Source organism: Plectrocnemia conspersa, unplaced genomic scaffold, assembly GCF_051122295.1.
Source record: "Plectrocnemia conspersa isolate PC_06_02 unplaced genomic scaffold, ASM5112229v1 ptg000012l, whole genome shotgun sequence".
Classification (NCBI taxonomy): Eukaryota; Metazoa; Arthropoda; class Insecta; order Trichoptera; family Polycentropodidae; genus Plectrocnemia; species Plectrocnemia conspersa.
Genome location: NW_028277176.1, coordinates 28548140 through 28562500, shown reverse-complemented (window position 1 = coordinate 28562500; position 14361 = coordinate 28548140).

Genomic DNA, 14361 nt, shown 5'->3' with positions numbered 1-14361 from the left:
TTTCAACAATTTCGCAACAATTTCGCATATATCACGTTTATCGCTTTTATTTCGCATTTATCGCAAAACGCGATAATCACGTATCTCTACATATTCATCATTAATTAGGTCAAGTTCGCTGCAGACAGCGTCGCACGTGCGACCGTATGTTTACAAACTAAAATACACATTTTGACTTTTTAATTATTTAATAAAAAGTCCCGGCAGTTCTGGAACATTTTTCCAAAAATGCCCGGCATCCAAAGGGTTAAGGTGCTGAAACATATTTTTGGCGAATCGTCGAGGAATAAATTTCAAATGAACGCAGAAAAAGTAATTATCTAAGAAGTCTGCGTTATTTTGTTAACACTATAAATTTATTTGCGCGTATGTATTAAAAATATACAATAAAAATACTATAAACTCTTAAAAATTATAAGTCTATCAAAGAAATTTTAGTACACACCTAACAATAGAGCTATTTATTTTTTATTTTTTGAAAAAATTAACCAATACTTTCAAGGCGAGGCGATACAATAATCTTGTGCAAAAATAAAAATGTTCACCAAAGGTTATTTTAAATATGTTGAAAGAGAAACCATAACGAAAAGCAAATAAATGTACAGATATAAAACAATTAAGCCTGTGTGATAAAATATTTTAAATTATACAGCAAACAATATTACAATCAAACAAATTTTAGCTTATCACTTGTACAGACCAGATTTTTTCTATAAGTTTCCAATTCTCTAAAGGTGTATCGATTATAATAATTGTAAGCAAAGATTAAAAGTGCACATAATATATTCACCTGAATTTGTTTAAAAATCATTTTAGCGAAACATCTCTAATTCAACGCAGCAAAAGTATGCTAATTAAAAAAATATTATTTACATATGCATTATTTTTATTATAATACTTATACTTGTTTAAAAAAATAAATAATTCATCGAATTAATTTTAGAACACACCTAACGGCAAAACTTATTTATTGTACGGTCTAGTTTTTTGCTAAAATAAATCAAATTTTATGCAATGATATAAAAAGTGCACCAAAGTTATACTCTTTAAAATGCTGAAAGATTTTTTTGCGAAACGTCGAGAAGAACAACTAAACTTAATAAATATAATATATCGACTTAAAATTGGCTAAAAATATATTTAGCACGATATTAATAATACATATTTATAATGTTATGCACGATATTAATAATACATATTTATAATTAATTTTGTTTTTAATTCATCCATTTCTTTTATTCTGTTTTCTGGCGTAATTACTTTTATTCTGTTTTCTGGCGTAATTATTTAAAGAACTTATTTACTAGATGTCATATAAAAAAAAAAAAAAAAAACATCAGAAAAAAAAATATAGTGGCATTTTACACTTGCTATATGTATAAGGAATCGAAGAGAAAGTCTTTTTAAAAAGAAAAGTTAAACGCTTTTTTTTAAATAATACTTGAACAATTTCACTTAATAAAAATAATTTTTTAATGAATCTCAAGGAATAAAACGAATTTTATGGCAAATGTTATAAAATAAATACTAGATAAACTAACCGAAAAATACCATAATAATATAGTTTATAAAATATTATAAAAAATAATAGATTAAACTCGGCAATTTAGCAAACCACACTTTGTGTGAATATCACATTTCTTTAAAAAAACGTTTGCTAAATTTAAAGATCTAATTTTAAGAAATAATAGAAAAGCATGCTTATTAAAATTGTTTGTGTATTTTTATGGGTATTTAATATTTTTTTGAATAATGGTTATCATGACGCATTGGAAAAATCTATTAAATCATGATCATCAGATTTGAAATGAAAATAAAATAAATGAATAAAAATAAAAAAAAAACTTAAAATCAATATTTAACACTCAGTTACTATTTTAAATCAAGTGTAATTAAACGTCAATGTAATAAATATTTTATATTACTATAAGATACTGCATTTATTGTTTCTTCAGCAACATTTAAACAAAAAAATTGAAAAAAAGGTAAAAGGTCAAGTGAACAACGACGCAGCTCAGATTATTTTGACAGAGATTAGGATAAGACTTCTTTCAAGATAGTGACTTAAACATGAAGGTCGAAAAATCGGCAAGAGAGAAAATGTAAAATGACTTTCAGTATGTGTACTATTGTTTCATTGAAATAATTAATTATTTGCGATTATAAAGCATATCATAGCAGAAAATACATATTGAAAATGTACACAATCTCTATAAGGGCATTTAATCATACTTGATATTTGTCTTTTCTTGTCTGCTATAAAGTTATCTGCTGCCACCCTGAGGGTTTCATAATACAGTCACATGTACACCAAGCTGGCAACATTTTATATTTATTTTAAGAAATATGATTTCTTTAAATGCACAAATTTATCAGTAGCTTATTAATATAACAAAATTTCCAAAAATCTTATAGAATCTTTGAGTTTGAACTTTTTTTATATATAAACGTTTATTATTAATTAGGAATACAGGAAAATAAAGTTGCTAGTTTATAACTATTTTCTAGTTAAAGAGAGCAAAATAATATAAAATAAGACTTATGGTAATAAAAAACATAAGATGAATTAAAGAAAAACACCGCAATTTTAAGCAAACTAAAATTAAAATTTATAAATTAATAAATTTAAGACTATTTATAGATATTTATTTAACTAAGGATATAAAGCTACTTAAAATATATTTAATTTCTAAAAAGCAATTGTGTTTAGGCATTTTATATTTATATTCTAATTAAAGTTAAGTCTTCTTATTGTAACCTATTGTAGATATTAGTATGTCATTATTGTTTCGCAAAATATTTATGGCAAAGTTTTCTAATTGTTTGTATTACAAATATATTTAAAGTGTTTAAAGGTCTGTACTAGACAAGTGCATTATACATTATTTATCGTTTTTTTTAATGACTTGATTTTTTTGAGATGTTTCAGTGTGTTACTCCACCCCGAGCAAGCTATGCTATTACTGGTTTAAGTATCTGTTTAAATAGTGAAAAATTATTTTTTATTGCTATTGCGCTACAAAGCAACTAATTGCATTGCTTTTGGATATGAATTTAGCGATGGATTAAATATAAAACAAATAAAGCAACGAAGATAAAGTACTAGAACGTTGAATTTCTAATTACTATATTCTCTGTAGGCGTTAATATTCGTCCGAACTAGACTGTACACCACCATTTACAAAGAAAACGGATATAAGTCATAACGACGTCACAATAAGCACTCATTTTCACTCTGTGAATTAAGCGGAACGGAAATTCGAAAAGCAGACAAAACCCCTGAGCTTTAATGGAAAGCGACGGTCCCGCTTCCTGTGCTTTTTATCATTATTATTATACATTTTTCATCTCGCGCTTGTTATATAAATAACAGGATATTAACTTACTTAAAAGTCGCGTGTGCCCGTGGTGAAAAAAATAAACATAAAAAACTTATTAGTACAAAGGGACCGAAGAAAATGGCAACTTTCAGACCGCGACCCTCGTTTATGCTTGTTACACAGGTCTTCCTAGTTATCTGCATGATTTATGCAAAGGTTTCTCTCTTAAATTATTCGCTACGCATGAAAAATCGCGTTTAGTTTCACGTTTAACGCGTGCAGCTTTTTTCATACTTTCAAAATTAAAAGCCATACGCTGAATTCAAATAAATGTTACGTACAAGTTTTAATGTAAATACGTAGCTTGCGTATTCTTGAAAAAATGCTCAAGTCAAATTTTGTATAATATTTTTTTTAAATAGTGCTGTAAAATTAAATTTTATATTTTTTAATTTAATTTTTTTAACCGATCTCGATCCCGTATTTACTGTACCTATATTAAATACCTAACTTAACTACTATCTTAATTTATAAAATATGTATTGAATTAACTACTTATGGCTCTTATTTATCTAAGAAAACTTAGTTTACTTTTTTAAATTTTAATATTATATATTGAATTTGCAGTTTAATATATTTTTATACACAAAACTCTGACGAGTTATCGATAAGACTTACAAATAATCATAATTTTAAAAACATGTAGATCTATTTGACATAAACTGTAGAAAGGTTTTAGCTAACGAGAAGCGATTCCTGCGCGGATTCGAAACCGAACATTAGACGTTACCTACAGGTGTCACTGTAGTAATCACCTGGCTACAGATCATTAAACTTCTTCGCGGTTTCATATATTAAATACGCGCTTAGTCAAGTTATATTTGTATGTAAAAGATTTCTTTTGATTCTCAGACAAAACAAAAATGTTTATGCAACGATAAAAAGGTTGTTTATTCATATTTAAATAAGTCTATAGCTGCTTGACTAATAGTATATCAAGTAATGATATAATTTTATTACAGTTATTGAAGAATACCACGCATTGTCTATCTGTACTGAACGATCTCTATTTTTGCATACAATAATGGCTAAAACAATCTTTCGAAAAGAAAGTTTCTAATAGAACATAAATTTAATAGTTATATGTAAATAATATTCAAGGCACATTTCCGTTAAGATATTATATCTTATACTATGCTTTAGAAAATAATATATGCATGAATGTATGCAATAAGTCAATATTAAAGTTGAAAATTTAATATGTGCGACCAGTCAGAATTTTTATCATCAAACTCATTCGATGCGCTCTCGAAAAGAAAAAGTCAACTTCATACGTACAGAAGTCAACTTTTGGGTCACGTCTTCATACACTTCTCTCTTTCTCTCTCTCTCTCTCTCTTCAGACATCTATTTTGCCGACGTTAAAAATTCGAACGGGAAAAAGTGGTGTTATCGTGAAAAGTGGCGCCCTGGATATTACGTATTCTCGCCGTGTTTTATTTTTTTTATTTTTTTCTTGCCCCCATATACACACACACAATAATATATGGGGGTATATACAGCCTCTAAAAAACGTGCAATATATAGGAGTTTATGTGTGCGTTTGATATTTTTAAAACAATATACAGGAGAGCTCAAAAATGCATTGTTAAAAAATAACATTCACTTTCAATAGTTGTATTAAATTAAATAAACAAATATTATCTAAAATACCAAAATTATCTAAATATTGAATACAGATAAACAATATTATAATAATAATAAAATAACTGTGCCCTATTATTATTAAATATTAATTAATTATAATTTCGAGTCTTTGCATTATGTCGTGTACTTCACATTGCTTTTTTTCTCATTCAGTAATGGCGATTCATATTTTAATAAAGCGTAACATTTGAAAAATAGCAGACAATTGATAAAGTTAGCGTCTGAATACTTCTCTAAAAGTAAAATATTCGTAGTGATAACTAGCTGATTATAGCATATTGTCCGATAATTGCAATGAAAATGTTAAATAATGCAATGGTTGAGTTTTTATGCTGCAGTAGTTAATAAATATTGCTGGTGTTTTTAAAAGTTTAGGTGGCTATTGTGCAAGTCTGAGTTCTCTGCACGATTTATTATGCAACATTTTAATCATGCGGAACGCCAATCCATTGTCGTTTCTGTGGCTTTTAATGTGTTGGTAAAACGCCATAATACTATTAATTTGAAGAGAACAAAAAAACTAGCTAACGTTAAACGCATGATGCTCAAAAATATATTTGGACCTTTCAAGTGAAATGGACAAAAAAACGTGTAATAAAATCTTGAAGAAAATGAGCTCAGTTTTGATAAAAAAAAACTGAATGCGAACCAGTCAAGAAGAATGCAGAAGGATGGTTCAATAAGAGACAGATACATTAAGTCTGGAAAGACTAATGATAACAAGAAAGAAAATGTGAAAGGAAAAATATAGGATAGACACAAGTAAAATTTAATAGTGAAGAAGGCTAGAAGACTCTAATTTAATTTTACTACAATACAAAGTGATCTTGATGCTCCTCTGAAATAATTTCTTTCTAGTTATAACTTACGCACCGCCATAATATAATATTGTTATCATTATACCAATTAAAAAATATGCTACAGCGCCTTGATACACCATAATCATAGTTGAAACGGAAAAAAATGACAGGACTCGTGTGGATGAAAACTCATTACCTTTCTGTTGGTAAACAACGGCTGTTACCGCTGATGAAAAGCGATATACGAGAATTTTCGGGTCCCTCTGTAAAATAAATAAAGACACACTCTCACATATGCATATGCACAAAAACATAAAGGATCCTACACGCGCGTGTGTGTGATATTTTTTAATATAAATACATATCGCGCGTGTTTTGGCGACATTTTCGCGTGTTTTTATCATCACGCTCGTTCGTTGTAAGTCATAAAAACGTGGCGGCGAGCCGTAAAGACTCTTCTCAGATTTATGCTGCATATTTTATTATTTTACTGCGTGTCGGAAACGTTATTAAGTGTTCCCCTTTACATCGGGGAAACGTATCGCTGTTTCCTGTGCGGTCTCTCATACGTCACAACATTCAAATGTAGAACATTCATTTTGAATTGCCGAACGTGGTGCGTTTTCAGTTTGAGAAAAAGTAAATCCCCAAGTATTTTTACGGGTGGATTATAGGTGAATTTATACCCAGGAACTCTCGTGAAAATCGACCCTTTTTCAAAAGTCAAGAGACTAAAATGATTCGTAGAATCATTTGCAATGAATTGATTTTATATTTAGATAAGAAATAATGCAAGTTAAGATATGTTTTAGGATAGTATTTTCTCTTGCACCTTCAGTGTTTTTTGCAAATTAATTTACTACTAGATATTTGAAAGTACATACATGTAAGTAACTGCCATTTATAAAAAAAAATTCACTTCTACTTTTCTACATATTCAAAATTATTCTACAAACATATATTTTCCATCATCATATTATTTTTTTATATCTGTACTGATTTATACATACAAGTTTTATTGTCATCAATCCTTTGATATTCACAGAATCTAAGATTTTTCGATGACCGAACAAAGCTCTCTCGTAACTAGCAAAAATATTTTTAAAGTTTACTGTCCAAAGTGCCACAATGATCTCAGTGCATAGTGTTTCTTATGTTTATAAATAACATAAATACAGAATTATTTACTTGGACTTTTTTGTATATGCTAAAGAACTACTAAAGAAGTTATCTCTACAGATAGTTCAAATATTTTTCCATTCAGTATTATTAAATGGTTTTAAATTCATAAAATATAAACCGCTACTAATTTATATCATTAGCAACCTAATATAGACAAATTAATATTATAAAAATATTGCAGAAGAGAAAATAAACAGAACGATTCCCAAAATATATAGTTATTAAAAAAACACTGCTTAATAATCTTATTTGTAATATTATATATTTCACCATTCAGAATTCATAAATGTTTTAAAATTTTATGAAAAATTAAACCCAGCAATATTTTTCTATATTCTCAGGAAAATTGTTCTCAAAGGGTGTAATATTAAAATGATATTAACATTTTGTCTATTGATAAATTGCCTTTGACTAATTCTTATGCAGGAAATATTTTTGATAAGACATAAAAAATGCTAAGGTTTGAAATACGAAATGCAAATATAAGAGCTTTTTAAGTATATAAGACGTATTTTAGAATGGAATATTATTCAATATGGATTATTAAAAACATATGTTTCAATATATAAATAAACACAAAATAAATTATAAATTAATATTTTCTTGACAAAGTTTTTAATCTACAAAACATCTTTACTTATGTATTATATATTATTAAAATTTCTACATTTACGTACAAAATACTACAAATTATTTATAAATATATATTATTTATTATTTAAACAATAAATGTTTTTTGACGGGATTGCTCGTGATCGTTGCGACAAAATCAAAAAAATATAAAATTATAATACTGATTTTAGAATAATCGTATGTAGATCTTAAAATAACAAATAATCTGTTTTCGCCCCAAATTTTAAAGGTTGAAACACAGTTGTACTGAAGATGCTCTTACTATTCACATAAATATATTTACTTTAGTCAACTACTACAAATGAATAAGTAGATGAATTTTTGGAATGCATCATTAGAGCAGTTTTTTTTAAACCTTATAATGTGAAAAGTTATCGAAAAGCATATATAAATAATAAACTTTTTTATCAGATGTCTGACAAGAACGAATAAGGCAATATTTATCAAGATTTAAAAAATATATCACGTTATAACCTGGCAGCCATAAGCCCAATGCGTTACAACAATAAAACTGTTTAGGTCAATCAGTCATACTTAATACCTACAAGTAAATAAAAACCACCAGACTTTTCAGTCTGGCAATCGGTGATATTCATATAATTATTTATAAATTATTTTAATAAATATAATGTATAATCAATAGATGCAACTTAGCAGTAAGGGTCGGTTTTTAATAAAGCGCATGTTTATAAATAAAAATTTGATGCTGCTGCCGTGGCTCAAACCGGCGACCTCTGAATTTTTAGTCTAGATCTTACTAACTACGCTATTCTGATCTAAATAAGAAATCAAAAATTTTTATAATAAGACATAAAAAATCCAAGGGTTTATAATGCGAATTGCAAATATATAAAAGTCGTATTATTAAATTTAATTTACTACCTGGAAAATTAAATAAAATCCAAGTTTTAACATAAAAATAAACACCAAAAATATTATTTTATTGACATATTTTTATTCTACTTTCTTTAAAATATAATTTCAATTTCTACACTATTTAAAAATGTGTTTTATTTATGTAGCAACTGCGATTCTCATTATTTAATCAATAAATGCTTTGTATTTTCGGGATTATCAGTGATCGTTGCAGTATAAAATTAATCGCAGAGGCTTGCTTAAAGCAAATAGTAAATATAACTAATTTTCATAGGTTTTTTCTCGTCAGAATAATACAAACGATTGCGCATTTGAATGTATATCTAATGACAATCAAAGTACTTGTAAAAAGGACTGGACGATTTTAGCAAATCTGAAAGGTTTTAGATAACTTGCTTAGCACAACCCAAATAAAAACTAATAACTTGTTTAACAGCTTAACGCCCGAGGACTCGTGTACGAGTCTTGAAAGAACATTGTTTAGTAGCTGTAAACTCAAGCATGAGTCATGAGTCATGCGTTTTATTTTATTAAAATAAATACTGGTATGTCATCAAGTTTGCCTCTAAATGATAATGGTAGATGGTAGTATACTATTTCTATATAATATCATACAAAAAATAATTATATTTTACTTCAAATTTTTGCAAAAAGAGTCGTCTTATCCCATTGCGTTGCAATGTATGAGTCGTAGCCTTTTTCTATCACATAATTTTTTTATGAAATATGTGAACCATAATTATTTATTTTATCTAAAGAATAATAATTTATATTACACTCCTTTAACAAAAATTAATTTCATGGTCAAATCTCTTTGGCTAGCTAAACATAAAATCAAACCAATCAAAAGAAATCGAAATATACGCGGTTGATAGCAAATCAATTAACAAAGTTTTTCCACTTAAAATTCTGTATATTTTTGCAAAATTAAAAATTTAAAACGTTAAACACTAACACCTGAAATTCTATGTATTATTGCAAAACTAAAAAGTAAAAACGTTACGGTATATGTATTATAGATAAATTAAATAACACAGTAATCGAAAAACTTCAAAGAAATAACATCTATTAACTATCAAACATTTTTACCGAGTATTTGTTATTTTTATATTTAAGTTAAATTTTTCATTATTTTATATACTTTAATTATAAGTTTATTTTAAGCAATTTCTTGCAATTTTTATATTTTAACATTAAAAAATTGCATACTAACAACATTAAAGCGAGCTTCAAATTAAAACTTTGTTTTTTCAAACATGCTTAACGTCCGTGGACTCGTGTACGAGTCACACAAGAACATTGTTTGGTGGTCGTGCACATGCCTTTTATTTTATTAAAAAATACTGGGATACTATCAAGTTTGCCTCTAAATGATAATGAGAGATAGTAGTATACTATTTATTTATAATATCATATAAAAAAATAATTATGTTTTACTTTAAATTTTTGCAAAAAGAGTCGTCTGATTCGTCGCCTTTTTGTGGCACATGATTTTTTTTATGAAATATGTGAACCCTAATTATTTATTTCATCTAAAAAATAATATTTTATATTACACTCCTTGAACAAAAATAAATTTCAGGGTCAAATCTGTTTGGCTAGCTAAACATAAAATCAAATCAATCAAAAGAAGTCGAAAAATACGCGGTTGTTAGCAAATCAATTTACAAAGTTTTTCCACTTAAAATTCTGTATATTTTTGCAACATTAAAAATTAAAAACGTTACGGTATATGTACATGAATTAGATAACACAGTAATCTAAGAACTTCCAAGAAATATAATCCATTAACGGGTGTTTATTTTTATATTTCCTCACCATTTGGAAAACCGCAATGATTCACAGATCAAGAAACCAGGATAAAAAGCTAAGATTCGGATCAATTATCGCCGGACTAGATTAGTGTAGTCATTAAGTAAAATATTTGAAAACAAAATAATATCGCGCTTAAGATAATTTCTGAGAAATAAAATCAGGAACGAATAAATATGTTTTTTTCATTCATAATATTTCGGGTAAATTGAAAATGGTTGCAATAGTTACAAACCAGTTTCTTATAATTTAATAACATGAATGTTTAAATGCTTCTATAATTTTTTGTATAAACGATTTATAAAAAAATATATATTTAAAATATAATATAATTTGCACTCACCAAATTTTTCGGCGTCCATTTTCTGCTTACAACTGTCACGAACACATTTATTTTCACAATTACACTTATACACCACACTATTTCCTTATTTATATTTATTTTTATTATTTACACTATTTTTAATCTATTTTAATATATTTTTTGTGAATGATACATATAAAAACATTTATTACTATGAAGATTAATTTCACAACTTCTGCACATGTATGCTGTATCTTTCCTTAACCCATGTGCAGAACAAACACAACATTTTATTTTCACATATTTTTTTCCACTTTTTATTTTTATTGGCTAATGACTTTTTAGCTTATCCGAAAGCCTTTATTATGGATCGATAGCACGGGTACGGAAAGATGTGGTAGGAACCGTTGAAATGTTTTCAGAATCGATAGATTCCTCCAGCCAAAGGCCGGTTTCACACGTGCCGGATGGATTCACCTGGCACCGGACCGGCGCCGTGTAGTGAGGATATTGTTGTATGGGCTAGTACCTACCATTTCAGACGCGCCGGACGAATCCATCCGGCGCCGGCCCGACGCTGCCCACACAACACCAACCTCAAACGCCGGCCCAGTGCCGGGCAAATCCATCTGGCACGTGTGAAACCGGCCTTACTCAAAAGAAAACGTTTGAATTTAATTTTGCTGTTACGATTAAAATGTTGATAGACACGGAACGAATTAAACAATGCACATTGAAGTAACTAATAAAAAACCGTTTTTGTTAATTCAATTGTTTTTTTTAAATATTAGGTAACTTTGCATTCATATATTTATGTTTTTTCTTTACCATATATAAATTTAAAGATTTTCGCGGTACTTGTTTATTTATTATGAACTATTACTTTTAACACATGCGCAATAAATGCTATTATCAACAAAAATTAGAGCTTAATTTTTAAATCTTCTGTTTCAACTTGACATGAGTAAGCTCAATGTATAATATTACCACGGAGTAATAGATAATTAAAAGTTGATGGTGAAAGACCAGATAAATTTTATTATTCATATACAGCAATTTAATATTTATAAATTATGAAAAACAGCTTACAATTTGTTGATTAATATCACTTTTTAGCTTTTTAATAATAGCGCATTTTTATTAATAATAATTCGAGTCTATGCGGATTAATAGTGAGCATTAATACAGCGCCTTCAGACTGCGCTATTTTAACCTTAATTATATATGGTCGCAATAAATGCCCTAATATTGTAATTTGCGGTACACCAAGCGACACATGTTGCTTGGTGTACCGCAAATTAAACATGTCTTCTAGCAAACAAAAATAATGACTGCGATGATAACATTAATTTAGTAGACAAAACATAAGATGGATTAAAATAATATTTAAAGTTGTATACGTTTACTAAACCATATTTTCATTTTATTATTTTTCAACAGTATCCAGAACCCAATAACCCGAAGCACGTTAATTAGTGCCAAGGTAACAAATTACCAAGCATCACCTGAGCGACGCCACCCTTTTTTTTCTCCCACTCATCCCCGAAAATAACAACGTTAGTACGCCTCATGCATTTTTATGAAGCGAAACAAGAGTGTCGACAAAGTGCTTTGGAGACTTCTTCGCGCATTGAATTATCAATATCGAAAATCACAATTCGCTTATTGTATATAACTGTCGATGGCCTAAATATATTGTAGTAATGTTTTCTCTCTCTAAGATTTGTAAAAAAGATAAAAATTTGATCATAAATGCTGTAATAAAATTTAAAAAATCAGGTACTTATATTTTTTCTTTGCAATTTAATATTTAATATATCGAAATAATTTATAATATTAACCGAAAAACAAAAATCGATTTGCCAAGAAGTCTATTTCAATTCAGCGAACATAAATTCGTGATTTCTTTTATTTTTAAAAATAGGACGATATTTTTATTTAACTCCCATACTTGATTAAAAACACGTCTCAGTATAATCAGTAATATGAAATGTCTGTACATTGAGATATATTCCCTTTTGCTCGTTCGCGTGCTAAGTGACGAGATGAGTGAGAAGAAATGGCCGTGCGGAACGAATGTAATGCCTGTATTACAATCTCTGGAAGTTGCCCGAACCGAAGTTACAACTGAAGTCGGCCGAGACCTACGACTTCGAGTAAGCGACCACACTGCCGCAAATTTCATATGCCGTCCGAACGGCGGCTTTGCGCGCGATCGAAAAATGTGCCAATGAATCGCAATTTTTAAATTGTCATCTTATTAAAATTACGCTAAGTTTGTGTGGGCACTCACCAATACAATATCAGTGAAAACTTTTCGGTCGTAAATATTCAATTTACGCAAAATCTTTGTCGGCTTTTACAAAATGTCATAAGGTATAAAAATGATACTTCAAAATACGAACACCACATCTGTGACTATCCTAAAATTTGTCATCATCAATTCTAAATAAGAATTCGTTATGCTGTGACATTTATGTAAACCGATCTATCCGATTTTTTTAACAAAATCAAGTACCCCTAATTATTTTTTAATTATTTAATTTTATATGAAAAAAAATATAATAACGATATCTGTTAAAATAATATACTATCAAAAATATAATTAATCCCTTTTGGTGCCCTAAAATATTCAAAGATGTCAGTAAGAGTCTGTTGAAGTCCCCGATAAGCATGTGGTATTATAACTTGACCACGTGACCACGATGCAGCGCTCGACATGCGTGTTAACCATAGGACGCCTACGCGCATACTGAAATTGAACCGAGTTACTCGTTTTATCTCAGTTTGCGAAACACCATATCTCTTTCGTTCTCGTCACTTAACACGCGAGAGAGCGAAAGGGGAAGTATCTCACCGGTTGCGCTCGAAAGAGCAGCTTCGACTTCCTTTTGCCGGTCCTTTTGCCGACAATGTTCGGAAGCACTCGAAGTCAAGTCGACTGAATTACCCCCACTTTATCTCCCGTTCTCGGTAACCTCTCGGACAACTTCCGAGAGATTTTAGAGCGAGCAGAACCGAACTCGACCGAAGTAACCCACTATATTCTCCGTCCTTGATCAACCTTGGCCAACTTCCAGAGAGTGTAGTGCAGGCATAACACACGCCTATATCTCTCACTCACTCTCGTCACTTAACACGCGAGCGAGCAAAAGGGAATATATCTCACGGTACGCGCCTGATATAACGTTTTCTTGTATTTCTACATCAAGAGATTTTCAGAACAATTGTAGTTTTAAATGAATTCGCTAGTCGCTGGGTAAATAGCCTTGCTCTAATGATTTTCCGGGTTTTAATAAGATAAACACTTATTTAAAGCAAAAACCTTGACAAGAGTAATAAAACAAAATAACGGAATTATTTTGAGTTCAATCTAGAAAATAGCAAGTTGCCCTAATTCGACAGGAGTATATATTGTATGTTTGTATTAACATACATATAGTGACTTTCACAAAAAGCGCCTACATACATACATGAATACATATAGGTCGAAATGAATCGCCGCAAAATGTGTCCGATTCTCCATTGTTCCGCACGGTCGGAATAAGTAGGTCCGCGGCGGACCTTTATTTTTCCCGGCGTCCAGGGCCACAGCGCGCCCTTCGCCCTGGGCGCTGCGGTCACTTTGCCCGACCCACCGGCATCCCCCTGTTTATCTCGGCCTCGATAAAACGAGCACGAAAGTGAATTCCACCCTTCCGATGACGGTGACAATACGTACGCCTTT